The following is a 21,427-nucleotide window of genomic DNA, read 5'->3' on the forward strand; positions in this document are numbered from 1 at the left end:
CCAATAAATTGTCGTTAATGTTGAATCCTTACATTTAAAAACCCAAAGACTTGAGCCGTCCCCATGGCATAGCGGTTAAGTGCTCGCACTCTGCTGCTGGTGGTCGGGGTTCGGATCCCGGACGCACACCGATGCACTGCTTGTCAGGCTATGCTGACATATAAAGTGGAGGAAGATAGGCACAGATGTTAGCTCAGGGCCAGTCTTCCTCAGCAAAAAGAGAGGAGGATTGGCATGGATATTAGCTCAGGGCTGATCTTCCTCGCAAAAAAAAAAAACCACCCTCAATGTTACTATAAGTATGTTTAAAAAAATAAATAAATAAAAACCCAAAGACTTAATTCATTTAACCTTCACAACACCCTGATGGTTTATTATTATACTCATTTTTCAAATGCAAAACTGCGAGCAGGACATTTAGCTAACTTGTCCAAGGTCATATAATTCTTACATGGTATTTGAATCTAAGCAAGTGATTCCTGAACCTATTCCCCTAACCACAGCACTACACTGCCGCTCTTATAAAATACTGTAGATACACTTGAATGATTTAGAAACTTCCTAATAAAAGCCATTTCAATTTGACAAATATTTGTTAAGCACATATTTAGCATGAAGTTTTTTATTAGCCTTTTCCCCAAAAACTCATTGGAAATGCATATGAAGTGGTGATTTCCTGGTTTCACAATTTCTCTTAAAATAATTTTACAACTGCCATAATAACCAAGAGAGGCACGAATAATCTGAATCCACAAACTCAGATGTGTAAGAAATAATATTTATTTATTGTCATTAAATTTATTTAAATCCTTGTCTAAGCCTCCCTTTTGTTCAGCCAGCAGGAAATTCATTCTATTATGATGCTTCCCTCCTCCAGGGTTGTCAGAGGCCCAAAGGCTTACATGGTACCAGATGATTGGGGTGGGGTGAGGGGGGTCCCTTAGTCATCACTCAGAACCTCCCTATGTCCATTTCCATAGCTTTCACAGCAGTATTCTGATTGCTCTGCTGCTTCTGTGCCCCAGGTGCTGAACGTGAGAATCATGGGCAAGCCTGGGAGGCCCCATACCAGGCCCATTCTCTCTTGATGCTCCAATTTTGGAGATTTTGCCATGTCTCTAGGACATGATTAGAAAACAGGCAAGCTTCCTCTCTGATCACAGACCTCTGACCATAGACCTCAGATTCCTCTCCAGCCTAACCAAAATATCTCCTTTCTTCTGGATCTCAGAGGAAACTCTCCCCACCCCCCAAGGGCACCTGGCATGAACTCTTTAAAATTGAGTGTAGGTGTTCATAAAAGTCCGCTGAGTTCAAAGAACTTCTTCCTTACACTTTGCAAAAAATACATGCAGTAAGAAATTGCTAAAGATCAAGCTCTCTCCTTGAAAAGGCAGGAAGGAAGAAATGTATCTATACAAATTAATATTCCAATGAATTATCCTTCCCTCAAGTTACAATTGAAATAATGAGGTCACAGAGTTTAGCTCAGCCTGACCCGTGGCTCCTTTGATCTAATGATTCTCCAAGTTGATCCCTAGACCAGCAGCATTAGCATCACCTGGGAACTTGAAATGCAAATTATTGGGCCCCATGCCAGATGCACTGAATCAGAAGCTCTGGGGATGGGCCCAGCAACCTGTGTTTTAAAAAGCCTTTCGAATGATTGCGACGCCCGCTAAGTTTGAGAACCACTGGTTTAGGGTATGCATTTCTCTATCATAACATTGACTGTATACTATTACTAACTAGTAACTATTTACTTGTCTCCTCCATTAGACTAAGTTCCATGAGAGCAGGAACCATGTCAGTCTTTCACATTGTTATATTCCCACTGCCTAATACAAGGCCTAGAACATAGTGAGTGCTCATATATGTGTGTTGAGTATATTAATAAATGAATGAGTTTAGAGATGTTTTGTCTTCAGGATTATCGTTCTAGATTTACCAGATTATCATTCAGAGTACAGTCATGAACTTGTAACAATTCCTAAAATAAATTCAATAACTTTTGATGATATAATAGCCTCTTGTGCCCAAAACTTTTCTGAAGGGAACAGAAAGCAAATGTAACTTGCAATGTTCCTGAGTATGCCTGTGCAACAAAATTCATGGGTTCATTCATTCACTAAGTATTTATTAAAAACCTATCTATTTTTAGGTCTTCTGTCTATTTTTATGTCTTTGGGAGCTAGCTAGATGAGTAAAATGCATTCTTGGCTCTCAAAAAAGGTACAACTCAGTAGCTAAATTAAATTGATTTTAAACCTACTACGCAAATCTGCTGGCCACCATGGATTAATGGAGAATGAGCAGATAAAGTCATGAATGTCTTCTGAGCAAAGTTGAAAGTGTACAGACCATTGGAGTTTCCCAGCCTTGGCAATGGCTCTCAAAGATCGCTAAAGCTATTAAAGAAGCATAGATAATGCATCACTCAGCTACTTAAACACTTTTGTATTTTCTTAAATCTGTTTATGTATTTCTAGCTGTACACTGAACATATTCATTTTGATGATACATGGTCCCTCCAACTTAAAATTTCTACTAACAGTTGTATTTGCTAACATTCATTGAGTTTGAGTTGTCACTGTACCAGGCACAGTGTCAAATACAAACTAGTCATTATTATCATATCATACTAACAGTATGCCCTGAGAGCAGTTGAATTCTCCTTCAGAGACCTAGGAAGCTAAGAGGTCACATGGAAAACAAAGATGAAGTTTATGAAATCCCTTAATGATCAGATACTTCCCAACTGGAGAAGAAGGAGCAGGCTTCAATGAGAGCTAGCAAGGAAGATTATTGGCCTGTGCTGCCAACATCCTAATTGGCCATCCAGACTGGTGTGCCTGAGGAGCTACCTGTCACACAAGTCTGCTCACTGTGAAGGAATGTGCACTGTAGTCCAAAGATCTCAGGGAGGGATATATAGAGCAGGAAAGAAGACAGTCCCATGCAAGATGATGGACAAAACCAAACTGTGGATGAGTTCATATGATGGGTGAGCCCTCACAGTGGTCAACCTTGAGTACAGTGGCAGCTGAAATACACAGCAGGAGAAAGGAAAACACACCAGTCCAGACTGGCAGCCAGCGTTGGCACAGGGCTAACAGACACTGTTTGGGCAGTGGCAATGGCATGTTGCCCCCGAAAACGACAACTAAACATATGGTCTTAAAATAAAAATGAGGAGAATGGACTTTGTCATTAAGGCATCATTCTCTAATTTTTACTATTTTTCTAGGTACTTTTTGTGTTTTTTCCCAGACTTCTACAATGAATATGTATTGCTCTTATAATCAGAAAACAAATTTTGTTGGTTTTGAATAGCACTCAGATTTCCAGGCAATCAACTTACCTACCATCTTCAAAAGGACAAGTAGTTTTTTACCTTCCCTGTTACACTGTAAGCTGATGCTCTAAAACATCCTGACTTAAGGGACAGAATTAAGAAAAAAGCAGCCTAATCTGCAGTATCACGAACCGACATGACTAGGCTTTGCTTTTTTCCTAATTTGAGAGGCAAAAGTCATGAAACAGCAATTGGACAGAGAGAAAGGGCTGAAACAAGAGCATTTTCTACGTCATTCCTGATTGAAAAAGAACTATATAAATGGCTAAAATGATGATGTCATTCTTTAACAAGTATGGGCAGAATAGATCTGCCGTTAATAGCTTCCCTGGAAGCAATCAAGGCCTATTGTTTGAGAAATGATTTTTAACCTCACTGTTTAACATGATATGTTCCTTGGCCATGATGCTAATTGAAGAAAGTCAGTGGGGTCATTATCTCAAGACACAACTGCGCCAAAATGACGATATTTTTCTGAACCAATGCACAGTAGTGGCAGACTCTGAATAAACTGTACAGAGGTTGATTATATAAATGATATTGCCATGGCTTTTTTTCCCAGACAAAAAATGTGTTCATTTCACATATTTACTGCCTCAGGCCTGAAATAAACATCTAAAGTTCTTCAACAAATAAATTACAAGAAAAAGAAAGTGATGGAGAGAATAACTTGAGATTAAAATGAGGCTGACACAGCATATTTAAAAAATGTATGGTCAAAACAAAACAATATTGACTAGGTACACACATTTGGATGATGAAATCACAAAGAAAAAGAAATTTAAGAAGTGATTACTATAAATGCCAGGGTAGTAGTTACTTTTTAGGGGATAGAAGAGGTTACAATTGAGACAGGGAACATAGAGATGTCTGCGATGACCGACAAGGTATTTCTTCCTTTTTTTTTTTTTTTGTGAGGAAGATCAACCCTGAGCTAACATCTGCCAATCCTCCTCTTTTTTTGATGAGGAAGATTGGCCCTGGGCTAACATCTGTGCCCATCTTCCTCCACTTTATATGGGACCCCGCCACAGCATGGCTTGCCAACCAGTGCGTTGGTGTGCGCCCAGGATCCCAACCGGCGAACCCCAGGCCACCGCAGCGGAGCGCATGCACTTAACCGCTTGCGCCACCCGGCCGGCCCCAAGGTATTTCTTCTTTACCTGAGTGGTGATGTCAAGGATGTTTGCCTTACAATAATTTCTGTAGCCTTAACAATTAAATTAAATGATTCTTTTTAATTAGCACATCCACACAAAAACCACATGTATTTGATATTAAATCTAATATTTTGAAAATTCCAACAGTGGTTCTCAACTGGAAGTAATATCTCTCCCCAGCCCTATTCCTCATCCAAGGAGGTTTGAAAATTTGGGGTAATGGATAGATGCCAAAATTAGTAGTGAAAATTACTATGAGGGCATTTTTAGTGGCCATTATAACTGGGGTAGGGGAGAGAGGGTTGCATTAGTAACATAGGGGCAGGATCCATAAACATGCTGCAGCCCAAAAAGAGTCCCATACAATGGAAAAATTATCCCACCTGGGGTGTCTCCCACATGAAATTAACAGATCAATGATGATCACCTAATGCCCCATTATATCACACCTACTTAATAATGCTCATTTCTGTCATTTAAGAATGGGAACACCATGTGTGTGTGTGTGTATAAAAGAACTAGTATATCCATTTTTAGGTTGAAGAATTCACTTCACAGTTTTGCAAATTGTGGTTTGACTGAATATGGTTAAGTTCACGGGCTTTAGAGTCAGGATTGAACAAGTTACTCAATCCTTCTAAAATTCAATTTACTCACATATAAAGTGAGAATAATATTAGTACCTACATGTGTCAGTTAACTATTATTAAATACCCAATTAACTCAAATCTTCGAATTTAAACCTGTCAGCATTTATTATTGTTCACAGTCTGTGCTGGGCTGGGCTGGGCTGACCTCAGCTAGGCTCACCAGGTTTCTGCAATGACCTGGAAGGGGAGCTGGGGCAGGATAGCTCAGGATGGCCTTGCTCAAGATATCCTGGCTCTTCTCTGATATATCTCACGTCTCTCCAGAAAGCTAGTCCAGGCCTGTTCAATGGTGGTGGCAGGGGTCCAAGAGACAGAAGGGAAATATGCAAGAGCTTTTTTTGTTTTTTGGTGAGGAAGATTAGCCCTTAGCTAACCTCCGTTGCCAATCCTCCTCTTTTTCCTGAGGAAGATTGGCCCTGAGCTAACATCTGTGCCCATCTTCCTCTATTTTATATGTGGGATGTCTGCCACAGCACGGCTTGATAAGCGGTGCATATGTCTGCGCCCGGCACCCAAACCTGCAAACCCTGGGCCACCAAAGCAGAGTGCGTGAACTTGACCACTATGCCACCAGTCCGGCCCCGCTGCAAGCACTTTTTGAAGGCTTTGCTTGCATCGAGTTTGCCATTGTTCTATAGGCCAGAGCAAGTCACATGCTCAAGCCCTGAGTCAGTGTTGAAAGAAATTATTAACGGGTATGCATTCAGGGATGCTAAGGTTTGAATGTGTCCCCCAACTAAACTCATATGTTGAAATCCTAACCCCCTAAAGATGATGGTATTAGGAGGCAAGGACTTTGGGGGGTGCTTAAGTGATAAAGGCGGAACCCTCAGGAATGGGATTAGTGCCTTATAAGTGAGGGTCCGGAGAGATCCCTAGCCTCTTCTGTCTTGTGAGGGCACAGAGAAAAGCACCAGCTATGAACCAGGAAGAGGGTCCTCAGCAGAGAATGTGACCATGCCTGCTGGTGCCTTGATTTTGGACTTCCAGCCTCCAGAACTGTGAGAAATAAACTTCTGTTGTTTATAAGCTACCCAGTCTGTGGCATTTTGTTATAGTCGCCCATATGGACTAAGACAAGGGATGTGTAGAAAAATAGAGCTATTAATACAATCACCCACCACACTATATCATAGAGCTGTTTTGAGAATCACACATGCTAATAAATGTAAAATACTCAGTTCAGAGCCTGACATACAATAAGTGCCAATAATTGTTAGCCATTATGAGGAGTAAGAGGCTACATATAACATTTCAAACTTCCTACCCAGTATAGCTGAATATAACAAGTTATGGAATTATGGCAATGCCTGAATTCAAGACTGCTTATTACTAGAGAAATATTGTTTTAAATGCTAGAGACTTTGGAAACATCAACAAGTTACTGAAAGTTTATTACTTATATCTGGGTTGACTTAGTTTGAACCTCTTGAGAAAACGCAAAACAAATACCAAGGAAAACAGCATGAAGAACATGAGTTTTCCTAGAATCTTATTAACAATGAAATAGGCTCAATAAAAAAATTTTTTTAGTGTGAAGTTATTTCTCTCCAATGAAGTTCAACAGACAACCTTGAAAACTTGAACCTGAACCCCAAAAAGCTGAAAAGTATGTAGAGGTTTCTGAGCAGAATTCTTCATATGGTCACAAAGGCATATCTCATTTTTAAATTACTAATTGTGAAATGACATGGTGTTACTGAACCTTGAAAATAGCTTGAAAAAGCTTGAAGCAAGCAAAAGTTTTCACTGACCCTTCAGAATATGCACTGGCCCTACCTACACTTCTACTTCCATACTCAAGCATGAAACATGCAGAGACGTGCACATAGAGATACATTCAGAGTCTGGCTGCATTAGCTGAATGTGTCTGCAAAGACAGAAGTTGGTGATGTCTGGAATCTAGAAATACACAATGACGCTATCAGGTAAGTGAGCACCAATTAATTTCCTTCCCATCAATTATTTTGCTAACTTTGCTTTCCATCCAGAAATACACAGGCAGTAAAACAGATTACATCATCAGCTTTGTTGCTAAAAGACTTGCTACGAATTGTGTCTTACACAGGTGTATTAGATTTCTATTGCTGCTGTAACAAATTACCACAAATTTATTGGCTTAAAGCAACACAAATGTATTATCTTACAGTTCTGGAGGCCTGAAGTCCTAAAATAAAGTTGTTGGCAGGACTGCCTTCCTTCTAGAGGCTCTAGAGGAGATTCTGTTTCCTTGTCTTTTTTTAGCTTCTAGATACCACCTGCATTCCTTTGGGTTAATGGCCTCTTCATCTATTTTCAAAGCCAACAGCATCTTCAAATCAAACACACACTCTTTCTCTATCTGCTTCTGTGGTCACATCTCCTCTCTGACTCTGACTTTCCTTTTATAAGGATCTTTGTGATTATCCTGGGTCCAACCAGATAATCCAGAATAATCTCCCCATCTCAAGATAGTTAATCACATCCGCAAAGTCCTTTGCAATGTAAAATAACATATTCACATGTTCCAGGGACTAGGAAGTGGGCATTTTGGGGGACCGTTATTCTGTCTACCATACCTGGTTAAGAAGGAGATTAGATATTTTAAAAGATTATACAATCAATAAGCATTTCTTGACTATCAGCTGCAAAGAGCTGACACTTCAAATGGGGAAAGTAACATTTGGCCTTTCTATTTACAAGTTTATTGTGAAGACTAAAATAATATGGAGCCCTCTTTACATTATGCATGCATGTAGAATGCAGAATATGCCTCAGTCAAATCCCAAAACACAATTATGCTTGAACTTTCACTTGTCAGGAGTAGCAGGAGGTTTGGTCTGTATTTCTTCAAGGCCTTACTCCTCTACACATTTTAATTCCAAGGAACCTCTTGTGCTTAATAGTATCCAGGAAAGAAGAAGAGTACTTACCATCCTTACGAGCTACTGAGTAGACTCTGTGTTTGACTTGGCTGGTCACCACCAAAACACAATAGCTGAGACAAATTCTCACTTCATTTTCATTCTTTGAGGAGAGGTGGGTCCACTCCCCAGTGTAACAGCCATAGGAGCGCTGGGGCTCCCAGGTCGAAGCAGTTGCACTTCTCTCACCCAGCCACTTCCATAGGATATACTGTATCAGGCATGAGGCCTGAGTGAAACTCGGGCAGTGGTTGGTCCTGGGCAAAGTGGCTTCCAATGGTTGTACCCAGAGATGTGATGAGGACTAAAATCCCTTTATGCTGCCTACTGCTGGCTGCAGGGTTCCTTTATAGAAAAATATTTTCTGAGCTTCAGTGTAGGCCTGACCCCCAAGTGTTATGGCCTTAGTTTTCAGATCTTTTGGGCCTTTTGTTCCCCAGGACAGACCATTCCCAGGAAAAGCTGAATTACAGCTGATTTCAGTGTTTGCTGCCTCAGACACAGAAAACAACGTTGGCTCTTTCCTCCTTCTAAATGCCATCTTTCTCTGAACCTGTGTTAACTTTACTTAAAGGCTCTTGTTGCCTTCTCTCATCACTGGTGTTTGGTCAGGACCGCCTTCAAACAAGAAGAGCTCTCTAATTCTGAATCTCAGGGAGCAGGAGCTGAGGAAAATTAGCTGCTTCTCTCCCAGACAACTCTCTGGGATCCTCATGCAGGCTAGCCCACTGCCATTTAAAAGTTCCTCATACTGACAGAAGTTTTGATGAATAAGACAGAAGCTCTCCTTGGACCTTTTTGTCACCACAGTGCTCTATCTGGCATATATTTGCTTACTCAAATAGGTACCAAGTTCTTTTCCAGGGTGACCTTGCAACTCTACAGAATGTGGTCAGCAATTACTTTCTCTGATTGAAAATACAGATTAATCAAATTCTGGTAAGGCTTTCTGGTTCAATGATAATGTATACAAAAGGACTCCATAAACTTTAAAAGGCTATTTAAATATAAATGGTAGAAAATTTTATCTTTATCAGGGAATGAGGAGGGACATCACAAAAATTAGCCTGCGTCCATTTGAAAGAGAATTTAGAGTAGTCTCTGATCCTCGAGGAGTTCACACTCTAATTGGAAAGATTAGGCTAATTGTTATTAAAGTATTCAAGAAAAGTGCAAAACAACATTCAATTAGAAAAGTGAGACCAACAGAAATTCAAAGTAAAAAAATCAGTCAAGGTTGCAGGCCAGAGTGGCCTGAGAGAGCTTCATGAAAAGAGAGTGAGCTGAGATTTGGATTTTAATTAGTAGGACTTGTATAAACAGAAAGTATTTTTAAAAATCTTCTAAGTGAGGAGAGATATGAAAGTTAAAAATAAACTCAATGTTGGTGAGGTGAATGAGAATTATCTTGTCTGCTGTAGAGACGTGTTTAAGGGAATAGCAGGAAATGAGGTTTGGTAAATTTGGAGAAGGTTCTACAGCACCTTAAAAAATAGCATAGCATTTAGAGCTGATTCAGGAGATCCTAGATCCTACTTCAAGCTTCTGACCAGATGAGAAACCCAAGGAGAACACTGTCTTGAAAAAAGTATAACTATGATATGCAGAAAGGATGGGAGGAAACAAGATAAGAGACAGCAGTATCAGCTAGGACATGATTACAGTTTTTTGGATGTAAAGGCTGGGAGAGCATCAGTGGGAGAAAAAAAAAAAAAAAACTAAGACCAGATATACTACGGAGGGAAAAGAAATAGTTTTTGTCTTTGTTCTTTTGGTTTTTTTTTCAATTGAGTTGATATTGAGAAGAGAGAAGGAGAATTGGAGGGAGGGGTCAAAGATTACTTTTTTTAACAGACATGGGAGAGATTCGAAAGAGGCAGGCCAGTTGAGTGGGGAAGGTGAAGGACTTGGTTCAGCCATGATATATTTGAAATTATGAAGAGACACAGTGGGGGTGGAAGGCTGAGAATGAGACTAGAAGGCCGTAGAATCAGGGCTGAAGGTGAAGACAAATACATACGAGAGACCAGCTACAATGGAGCGAGAACGAGAAGGAAGGGAATCTTCTCATAGCCCCTCATGCCAGAGTGAAAAGACTTACTTGGGTGGGAGGGGGCCAGAAAACTCTCAGATCACCTCTGCCGCTCAGACTATACTGCTGAACTCTTCACTCTGAAGTGCAGTTCATCTTGGGGACCCTTGGTGCTATGAATACAATACTGCGCAGACCCACTGGCATCACCAAGAGTTTAGGGCTTGAGCTAGGTGTCCAGGTCAGCAGCAAGGTCAAGTTGAGAGAAACTCTCTCCCCAGACGCTTAAAGAAGAGCAACAGTTCGCAGTTCGAAGAAGTTCTCCATTCTAAGAAAACCGAGAATGGAGAGTCCTCTGAAAATCAGCCATACTGCCAAAAGAAAGGAGGGAAATGGAGGGGTTGATCATAAACAAAGGAACAGATTTGGCAAAAGCTGAATATCCTTTTAACTGGTGTGGGTAGCCTTATCCTGCAGAACATTTTCAACAGTTACAACAGGCCCACAAGACGGCTGCTTCTTTCTGAAATGGCTAACAGATCTTAGGCTAATGTATAGTATTAAGAGAGGAGAGGAACAATTTATAGGTGGACAATAAGAGGAATATTTAGTTTAACTTAGCTAAATAATGCTGGAGCGTGCTAAGCAGCTCTTGCAAGTGCCAAAACATGATTTTTGCTTCTTGTTTTTAGGCTTGTTTCATCGGCTGTCCTTTGTTAAACACCATTTTGTTGGGGGTGCGGACAGGGAGGAGAGTTTATTATTGTGGTTTCTCCAGTTATTCTGTTCCTGTTCTGATTTCTTCACCAGAATGTTGAGTAACGTGGCCACGAAAATACTCCTGGCTGACTGCTTGCTGTTCTATGCCCACACACTTCCTTTTCTCTCAATGACCATATGAAATGTCAATGAGGAGCCTCAATTTGTCACTGTTTTTTTGTCATCTTCTACTTCGTAAATTCTTTTTCTGCTTTTGGCTTTCAGTCACTTTCTATAGAGAAAGATACTTGTCTTTAAGATTTCTGCAAAGCAAACCACCCACTCAAATCAAATAAAATAAAATACGAAACACTTATCCCATCTAAAGAATATTTAGTTGCTTCAAAAATGCACGTGTTGAGGGGTTGGCCTGGTGGTGTAGCAGTTAAGTTCGCACACCCGGCTTCAGCAGCCTGGGGTTCACAGGTTCAGATCCCGGGCACAGACAGACACACCGCTTATCAAGCCATGCTGTGGTGGTGTCCTATATAAAGTAGAGGAAGATGGGCACAGATGTTAGCCCAGGGCCAATCTTCCTGAGCACAAAGAGGAGGATTGGCACTGGATGTTGGCTCAGGGCTAATCTTCCTCACACAAAAAAAATAAATAAATAAAAATAAAAAATAAATAAATATTAAAAATGCGCATGTTGAAAGGTTCATGCCTAACCTTATGGCAGAAAGAAGAGGTTTAGTTCCCCCAAAACTATATGCGAAGGTGGTAACCACTGAAACAGGGTAAGGAACGTGGCCAAGCTCCATGACAGAGCAGGAACTATCATTTAGAAATCGATATTGATACCTATTTAGATATTGATATTGATACAACAACTATAAAATTGATATCTACAAAAAGCAGGCTCACTGGGGACTAGCTAACTCTTTCTGAGAGAGAGACAGAGAGAGAGAGAAAGAATGAATAAGAACAAGGACTAGTGGGAAACCAAATGGGGTTCCAATCCCAGCTCTGGCACTTACCAGTGATACGGTCTTGGGAAAGTTATCTCATATCTCAGGGTCTCAGTTTCCTTACCTGTGGAAAGGGGATAATGGTATCTTCTTAATGGATTATTATAAGGAATACAAGAGATCATTTTCTTAAGTTCATAATTAGTGGTTGATAAGCATCATTCATTCTTTGGCTACCAACCTAAATGAGAAGCAGGTTGAGGTGAGGGTAGAGAAAGAAAAGAGGAGTACTTAGCATGATGAGGGAGGGAATGGGGATACCAGCACAAATTCTATTTGCTTGAGATATTTCTCCACGCCCAGCCATGTTTCTTTCAACACAATATTTTCACAATTGCTCATAAACTAAGATGTAAAAATCCCATTGTTTCTTGGGGAAAGAACCAGTGTAAAAAAGTCTACAATTATTATAGTAACCCTCTGAGTGACAAAAACCAGCTTCCAGAGAGACATGACAGATTTTTCACAGAAACAACCAATACTCATGGTTTTTATTTCATACAAGTCATAAATGTGTGACTTTTATTACACTGGGAGAAGGAGATTGCTGCATAATGGGGCTGTTATTTGAACACTGTTCTTCCCAATATGGGATTACTAACTCAGGATACTCAGGCCCAGGGCACTCTGAGTTAGAATGGTTGGGAAATACACCAACCCCTCATTCTACCCATGTCAACTAGGAGAATGTGTTCTTCTGACTGTTCACGACAGGATCATTTTAGAACTAAGAGCGACCTTGGTCCAGCTCTCTCATTTTGCCAATGAGAGAATTAAGTGCAGAGTCTCCCACTTTAGATTAGTGACTTGCTCAGAACCCACACAGCAAGGAAAAGACATAGCCAAGAGGTGAATGTAGGCCTTTTCCATGAGGTCAAAAATAACTAACAGATTCAGAACTTCAATAAATATTTATTGAAGGAGCAAATAAATTCTAACCCCCAAATTAGTTCATTTTCTACTTCATGTGGCTACTGCACCTCTTCTTTCCTAAGGATAACCTTTCCTCTGTCCTACCCCACCCTCTAGTAACTGCCCATCCTTCCTCCTTCCCTCCATAGCTAACCCTTTCTTTAAAAAAAATGATTTGCACTTACTGTAGATGTGCCATCTTATCTCATTCCCCTTTGACACTGCCTGTGTTATGCCCACTGTCTGGTTTGCCCTCTCTTATCCCTCCACCCCTATTCATCTAGCTAGGAGGGCCTATTAGATTTGGTTCAGGCAACATCTATTCCTTGAAGCCTTTCATAGCCTTCCCAATCCCCTCTAGGCTGAGATAATGCCCTTCTTATGTGCTCTCATAGCATCCCTGAGTGACTCAACAACTGTTACAGTCTGCTGTAGCTTTCTGTTTACTCAGCTGCATCCCTCTCTAGACTAAGTCCTGTGAAGACAAGAACCAAGTCTTATCTACCATTGAAGCCCTAATGTCACTGGGCTCAATAAACGTCTGACAAAAGACTGGAAGAATATGTTACTAATTAATTTCATCCAACTATCTACAACTCCAGTGGCCTGTATCATTCAAAACATAAGTAGAAATATTTCTATTTGATGTTTACTATCATCTGAGTTTGATTTATAAAAATGGAGGAGTTAGGAAGTAAAGTTCCTACCTTCTTCTTCCCATTAGTCTCAAACCAAATACGAGTCCCTACCTAAATGTGTTGAGCCCTTTGAGCATGCTTTGGACACCAAGTACAAAGCAAATGGGAGAGTTATTCCCACTGTGCTCCAAAAACCCTTGGAAAACTAAAGGAGGGGAAGGTTCTGGGATCATGTTTTTCCCAAGTGACATAACAAGATCAAACCACATCCAAACTGGCAACTCCCCTAGGATGCCTTTGAACTCTACTTTGGGACACTTTTTATTAAGTATCTCTACTAGTTTGCTAGGGCTGCCATAATAAAGTACCATGAACAGGGCAGCTTTGACAACAAAAGTTTATTGTGTCACATTCCAAAGTCTAAGGTGTGGGCAGAATTGGTTCCTTCTGAAGGCTGTGAGGGAAGGATTTGTTCCAGGCCTCTCTCCTCGGCTTTCAGATGGCTGTCTTCTCCCTACGATTCTTCACATGGTGTTCTCCCTCTTTTCATATCTCTCTGTCCAAATTTCTCCTTTTCATAAGGACACCAGTCATCTTGGGTAGGGCCCCCTTTAATAATCTCATTTCAATTTGATTACCTCTGTAAAGACCCTATCTCCAAATAAGGTCACATTCTGAGGTACTGAGGGTTAGAATTTCAACAAATGAATTTGAGGGGGACACAATTCAGCCCATAACAGTATCCAAGGTCCTAGACAAAGGGGCTTTGCTGGGCTGATGAACGATGCCTCTTCACTCTACTCAGCATCCACACATTAAGTTTGATTTACTGGTTTTCTTAGACACTATAACCTCTTGACGCTATTCTTCCAGCCCAAAGTGCTAGCTAGGGTATACTCCTCCATGTTCTTAGTTCTCTGCTTCTCTAAGGACCCCACTGCTACTGCATTTAACTCAAAGAAAATTTTATCTCACTAGATTAGCTTTCTGAAATGGAGCCAACAGTGTCTCCAAAGGATTAACAACAAAAGCCCTAATTTGTCGAGCATTTACAATGTTCCAATAAATGAGCTAAGTTCTTTACTTTCATTACCTGATTTTATCCACAAAAAAACCTATGAAGTAGCTCTCATTTTAGAGATGGAGAAATTAGAGTTAAGAGGCTAAAGATTCCCAAGGTCTCCAGGTATAAAAGAAGCTAAATCCAGGAAGTCTGACTTCAGACGGAGAATGCTTAACCAACTCACCAAGCTATACTACTTCCCTAACTAGTGGGGCCACTGATTCTTTTCTTTGATGCTGTAGCTGAGGAAGGAACTAACCCAGAGGAGGAAGTTTTAAGCCAAAAATGGTGGCATCTGGAAATGCAAAGTTCTTTCCCAGACATCACTCTCCTCATGCATGGAAGGCCCTTCACTGTGATAGTCTCTCCCTTTGCCTGGCCTCTCCAATAGGCTTGCTAAGCATAACTAGTCTAATGGAGACGTGGTGGTCTGCTAGTAGAAGCACATCTGTCTGTATGTACCTAATGAAATTTGGGAAAGTGGAAAGACTCCTATTACACAGATCCTCCTAAAGACACCCCACCATCCCTACCTCCCATGGTTAATGTGGAAAATATTGAGACAAACCTCTTCATCATGCCTATTGTGCTCAAACATACTTATGAGGATGAAAACTCCCAGCTTTTATGGATTGCAATAGACGGTGTCATCAAAAAGTCCTTTTGCATTGTTTATAACTCTAAATGATGACAAATTGGTTTGAATTAGCTCCACAGCTTCTAAACAGGGTTGTTGCAACTTTGGAGATCATTGAAGACAGCAACTTCCACTTTTGACCAGATTGTCTGCTAACATATCAAGTTAAGTGACAATACTGAACATAACTCAGAGAACAAAACTGCAGACCTTTCTATGAGCCTTTATTTGTATAGTTTCATGTGACTCCTAATAAGGCCCAATAAACAGCACCATTCCCCATCCTGAGGGCCTCCGTGAAAATTCTGGTCTCTCGTTTTTAGGTTCGTTTTTAACACATTGCACAGGGGTCCTCCCCTTTGAGTGCAAGAAGTCTTTCTCAATGTACTTTCTTGGGTACAGAAGTGGAAATGAGAGTAACAACTAACCTTACTGAGTACTTACTGCATAACAGGAACTGTGCTAGGAGTTTTTATTCATTGTCTCATTTATTCTTTAACAACCATATAAGGTCAGTATTAGCATCATCCATGCTTTATAGGTGAATTGCCCAAAGCACACAACTAGAACATGGTTGAACCAGGATTTGAACTCCATCTGTATTATTCTAAATCCCATGTTTCTATGTTATATTATATCCCACAGCACTGTAGATAATTCCTCAGATGGCACAGGTACTCATAGGAGCTGGAAACTATATCTAAACTCAATATTACCAAGCCTTTTGTCTATACCTGCTCTTACTCAAGGGACCAAACAGAAGAGTGGGGAGAGGGATGATAATTAGAAGAATTCCTCACTCTCTTTGTAAATTATAGCACTTTTCCAACTTCCTTATTTTAACATCCAACATACTATAATAATGGAGAGTGAATATGGAGTTTGTCCATTTATTATACTGGTTTTACTGAGTGGTAAACATTTTGTACTATTTTCAGATACTCAAAAGGGAAATGATAGTATTAACAAAAGAGAATAAGAGAATTCACATATTGAAGATTTTTTTAAGTTTCCATACAATGACTTCTAGCCAGTCCAAGATTGTTTAATACTGATTAGTAATGACCATTAAGAAATCATTTATGGATTTTTTGTGAGTGTTCAGAGATACTAATGGATTTTAGAATTACTTGAGAATCTTCCTGAGGTCAAAGGAAGAAAATAAAGTATGAAGTGATGATAAAACGTATGAAGTGACTAATGGACAGGTTGTATATATATAATGGTTCCAGCAAAAAAACATTCAATTTTTACAGCATACATTTAAACAAATGGAAATCTCACTGCCATAGCCTCTTATCTTCACTCAAGAGCCAGGAAGGATGATAACATTGTGTATCACCATCATCCATATCAGATTCTCAACAATTTTTCAGCCATCAGGTCACTAGCCCTAACCACCTCTGCAGCCACTCCCACCCTCAGCTGCCAAAAATCTTATGAAAAGTAGTGGGAAAATAATACCACATTTGATGAGGCACCAATAAAATGACTTGCTCTAACATAGTACAAATAAATACCTAACTCAAACACAGTTTTTACATGGCAAACATTAATACTGAAAATAGTCCCCCACAGCCCATCTAGGGATCAGGTATCTCTCCAAGCTTTTGCTCCATGTGTAAGCCAACAAAATGACAATAAATCAAATGAAATAAAGAGCTGTGTGATATCATAAAATTTTGAATTCTAAGAGAAAAACTCAGAGTAAAATTTAATTTGAGGATTCTATTTTAAATCACACAATAGCACTCTTGATTTCCCCAATATACTGACAAACACAAATAATAATGTTTTATTGAAAATAAAGATTAGAGATAATGTAATAATGTAAATAATGTAGAAAAAAGATATAATATAAATAATAGAATAATGGATATTTTATTTTTTACTTTTTTTAATTGAAGTATATTGACATACAATGTTATATTAGTTTCAGGTGTACAACATAGTGATTTGATATTTTTATACATTATGAAATGATCACCATGGTAAGTCTAGTTACCATCTGTCACCATACAATGTTATTATAATATTATTGATTATATTTCCTATGCTGTACATTACAGCCCCATGACTTATTTATTTTACAACTAGAAGTTTTTCTTCTTGATCTTCTTCACCTATTTTGCCCATCCCCTCATCCTTCTGCCCTCTGGCAGCTATTAGATTGTTCTCTGTATCTATGCGTCTGTTTCTGTTTTATTATGTTTGTTCATTTGTTTTATCTTTTAGATTCCACATGTAGGTGAAATCATACAGTATTCGTCTTTCTCTGTCTCACTTATTTCACTTAGCATAATACCCTCTAGGTCGATCCATGTTGCTGCAAATGGGAAGATTTTATTCTTTTTATGGCTGAGTAATATTTCATTGTATATATGTATACCACATCTTTATCCATTCATCCATCTGTGGACATTTACATTGCTTCCATATCTTGGCTACTGTAAATAATGCTGCAATGAACATTGGGGTGCATATATCTTTTCAAATTAGTGTTTTTGTTTTCTTCAGATAAATACCCAGAAGTGGAATTTCTGGATTGTATGGTAGTTCTATTTTTAATTTTTGGAGGAAACTCCATACTGCTTTCCATAGTGGCTGCACCAATTTACACACTCACCAACAGTGCACGAGGGTTCCTTTTTATCCACTGGATGTTATCATTTTTGAAAGAATTTTGTCTGGAGTTATTAGTGAGACTAACGAAGGAGGCTAAATGAGATGTTTAATTGTTGTTCAATAAAACCATCTTGATTCTGGCTCTCAGTAAATTAGTTCTTAATATCTAAGGTCATCAAGTCTTTTGGCTACATTATTGAGTGACTCAGTTATACACTAATTATTCTTCTATGGCTTAGAGTGTACATAAAGTTTATATTAAGTATACTTGACCTACTATGTACCTCTTACATACTATTCCTGTATTTGAAGAATGTGTGCTTGAAATAGGATGTAATTGGTATTTTCCAAATATAAAATCTCTTTTTTAGATATATCAGACTTCATAACTACAACGTCCCTGCAGTGAAGTTAACTTGCATCCAGGTTAATATTGAGTAGATAGTCTTAAAAATGAATAGGTTTCCTCAAGAGCAAAATAATTCAACAAAAATTATTTTGTATAGTGGGCAACAGAGCAAGCACATTGGGGATATTAAATGATATAAAATTGATAAAGTATACCTTGCAAACATTTTGACTGCTATACCTTATCTTTAAACCTTACACTGTAATCTTATTTTTAATCTAAAGAATTCACAATATTTAATTTTATGTTTTGTTCTGAAAAGAAAATTTAAATAGTCCAAAAGAATTTTTAGTACTGAGAAGGGAAGAGTAAAGCTACTTGTGAACTGGAAAGCAATAGATGAAAACACTTTCAAGGGAATGCTGGAAAGAAATATGTTAGTGTTTAACCATGATCTCATCGCATGACTATATAGAATGTTTACCTCATCATATTTTGATTTGTTCTTTATGGTATGGACATAGTTAGGGAAACTTTTTAAAAAACAAAAGCAGAATGGCAAAACTTGGTGCCTTGCTTTCATGTTTCATCGCCACCCTCTCATATGTGTGGTTTGCGTTGAGTTAGTTTAAAATCTGTGAGCTCCCTCTTCCACATGATTAACAAATATGTGAGATAAGCTCCAGGGATGCAGGTCAAAGTCTCCCACCACTTGCTGCCCTGTGAGAAACACACATCTAAATTCTTATCTAGCCTCACCTCTCACCCTCCACCTCTCTCCCTCCATAGTTTTCATCAACAAGAAGGAACATTCTGTGGGAAAGGTTTGTAGAAAATCTAAATGCTTTAAAACATACCCAGAACAAGATAATTCATGTTGGTGTGGCTCTGTCTTTCTAGCATTAGCTAATAAACTATCTCTATCCTTTTTTCTGGTACTTTAAAACGTAGAGAAATAATCTAAATGAGGGTATTTGAGAAACAACCAAAGTAAAAATGAACAATAAGTAATTCCATCCAGCATGTTATGAACATACATGTTGCTCCACAATAAGAAATGTTATTTTGGTAATACCTTTATCTTTACTATGGTCTTTAACTCCACAGGAAAGGAAAACCTGCAAATATCCACTAATCAACCCGAACCTATTGAATGCCAACTAAATGTATATTCAGTAGAGATGTTATGAGAAAAATAAAAGATATAAAATAGAGAGTCTTACGTTTAAAATAGAAAATATTTAAAATTCAGTTGAAGAAACTATATATTTTTAATAAGATACACATATTTATAAATACATATGCATATATTTTTTTGACAGAGGACCACAGAAAGAGTGTTGGAATCCATAAAATTCATTTAAGGAGGAAGCCATTACTTTTTCTTGGGCTAGTCCAGAAAGGCTTTACAGAGAGCCAGACCTTGAGGTATGGATAGAATTTTAGTAGTTAGGGAAGAGTGGAATCGTGTGAGCAAAGGTCTTAAAGTGAGAAAACCTGAGGGAGATTCTGGGAAAAGTGAAAGTAATTCACAACGGCCCCCCAAATGTTGATGCTTTAACAAGTGGTGGTCACATTCATTATTCTTCTACCTTTCTACCTGACTGACCAAGACCACATTAACTCTCTAGAGATCTTAAACACTGAAAAGATCATGGGGTCATTCCTATCCATGCACACACATATACATACACAAAACATTTAAAATAAAAGCCAGAGAGCCTTTAAAATGAATCAAAGGAAGTCAAAATTCTGATTTGTTTCATTTTGGAATAATAAAATCTATTGGGTGAGGTGTTGTTGGTTCCTCTACTTTGTTGATGAATTAAGTTTACAAAATTGTGCCTATCCTGCCACTGGGAAATCCAAGACTACAGCTGACAGAATTAACCTTAAAGAATACAATTATATCTCTCAAAGTTTTCAAATAAGAATAAGGTTAGACTTGCAGTTTCTCAGCCTCAGCACTGTAGATTTTTGGAGTCAGATAATTCTTTGTTGTAGGGGACTGCCCTGTGCATTGCATGGTACTGAGCAGCATCCCTGCGATCTCTGCCTACCAGATGGCAGTAGTAGTTGTAATAACCAAAATGTCTCCAGATATTGTCCTCTGGGGGCAAAATCACGCCTTAAAAACCACTGAGTTAGAGGAAGGCATCAAAACTAGAGAATTAACAGGAAAATCCATCAACTTCCCTCTGAAATTTTAGAAATACGTTTCCAAGCTCTATTTGCACTCATATACTGATTGATTATTTAGGAGTGAAAAGACACTTATTGTGTGTATTATCTATTAAGGCCAGTATTGGGCCAAGAGATGGGTAGGTAGATAACTAATTATATACAAGTGGAAAGATTAACACAAATCAGGAAACCATTAAAGGCTATTCACAGCCGACATAGAAACATTATGTTATCTGCACCTGTGAGAAACTAGACACAAAACAATGAAGCCCATTAGAAAGTTCTCAGTTTGGAGGATAAGTAATTTTTTGAGACTTGTGACTTCCTTGACCTTCAAAAGCCAACAAAGGCAGCAGAACTAGTCCCCCCTTGGAAAGAGGTTTGTTTATTCTGCTTATCTACAGCCAAAGCTAACAATCTTAATGGTTTTAAAGATCTTAATGTTTCACAGCATTGAGAAAGCCTAATTTGCAGATAGAGGTATCTATCTAGAAATGAGCACACATCTTCATGAGAGTCTTGACACACAGTCAAAGCGAACTTAAAAGCATTTAGACTTAACTATTTCTAAACAATAAGTAGAGGGCAAACAAAATGGTGAATTGGTTATCTTTTTTCTCAGTTAAAGTAGAGATTAGAATAGAAAGAAAGAAAAAGAGAGAGAGAGGGGGGAAGGAAGGAAGGAAGGAACGAACGAACGAAGGAAGGAAGGAAGGGAGGAAGGGAGGAAGAGACGGAGGGAGGGAGGGGAGGAGGGAGGGAGGGAGGAAGGAAGGATGAGAGAAAGAAAGAAAGAAAAGGGAGGTGAGCAAAACAAATCTCGCCACCATAATTTCCCTGCCACTCTTTTGAGAAAAATTCTGAAAGACATTGTTTATGATCCTAGTTTTATGTAACCTGAATGTAGGTACCACATTACTTTCATCTTTATATTCCCAGCTTATAAAACATGCCTTATCCAGTAAGTATTTAATATAAGTTTGTGAAGTGAATTAGTAAGATGAAAGAGGAGAAAGAATATCAGACAATCTGAAATATGTAAGTATAAAGTTTATTATAATTTAAAATCTGAATTCTCTTGTTACTATTTTCATTCACATAGACTCTCTCAGCCTCTCATTTCAAAACTTTTATCCTTTTACATGACCAAATTTTTATAGTTCTGAATTATAAAGTACTTATATAATTTCAT

At 38.7% G+C, this 21,427-nt stretch overlaps 1 long non-coding RNA gene across 2 annotated transcripts in view; it reads right to left on the reverse strand.

The window, feature by feature from the left end:
- The window catches only part of LOC147913997 (uncharacterized), a 174,604-nt gene that overhangs the window by 135,761 nt on the left and 17,416 nt on the right, over positions 1–21,427 (reverse strand). For both annotated transcript variants that reach the window (XR_015555970.1, XR_015555969.1), the window contains 2 exons: positions 11,837–11,891; positions 10,170–10,471 (listed from right to left, as the gene is read on the reverse strand). This is a non-coding gene — a long non-coding RNA (uncharacterized LOC147913997). The remainder of the gene's footprint in view (positions 1–10,169; positions 10,472–11,836; positions 11,892–21,427) is intronic.

The sequence above is a fragment of the Ceratotherium simum genome, chromosome 23 (genome assembly GCF_057802395.1).
Source record: "Ceratotherium simum simum isolate JZ-2026a chromosome 23, ASM5780239v1, whole genome shotgun sequence".
NCBI classification, from domain to species: Eukaryota; Metazoa; Chordata; class Mammalia; order Perissodactyla; family Rhinocerotidae; genus Ceratotherium; species Ceratotherium simum.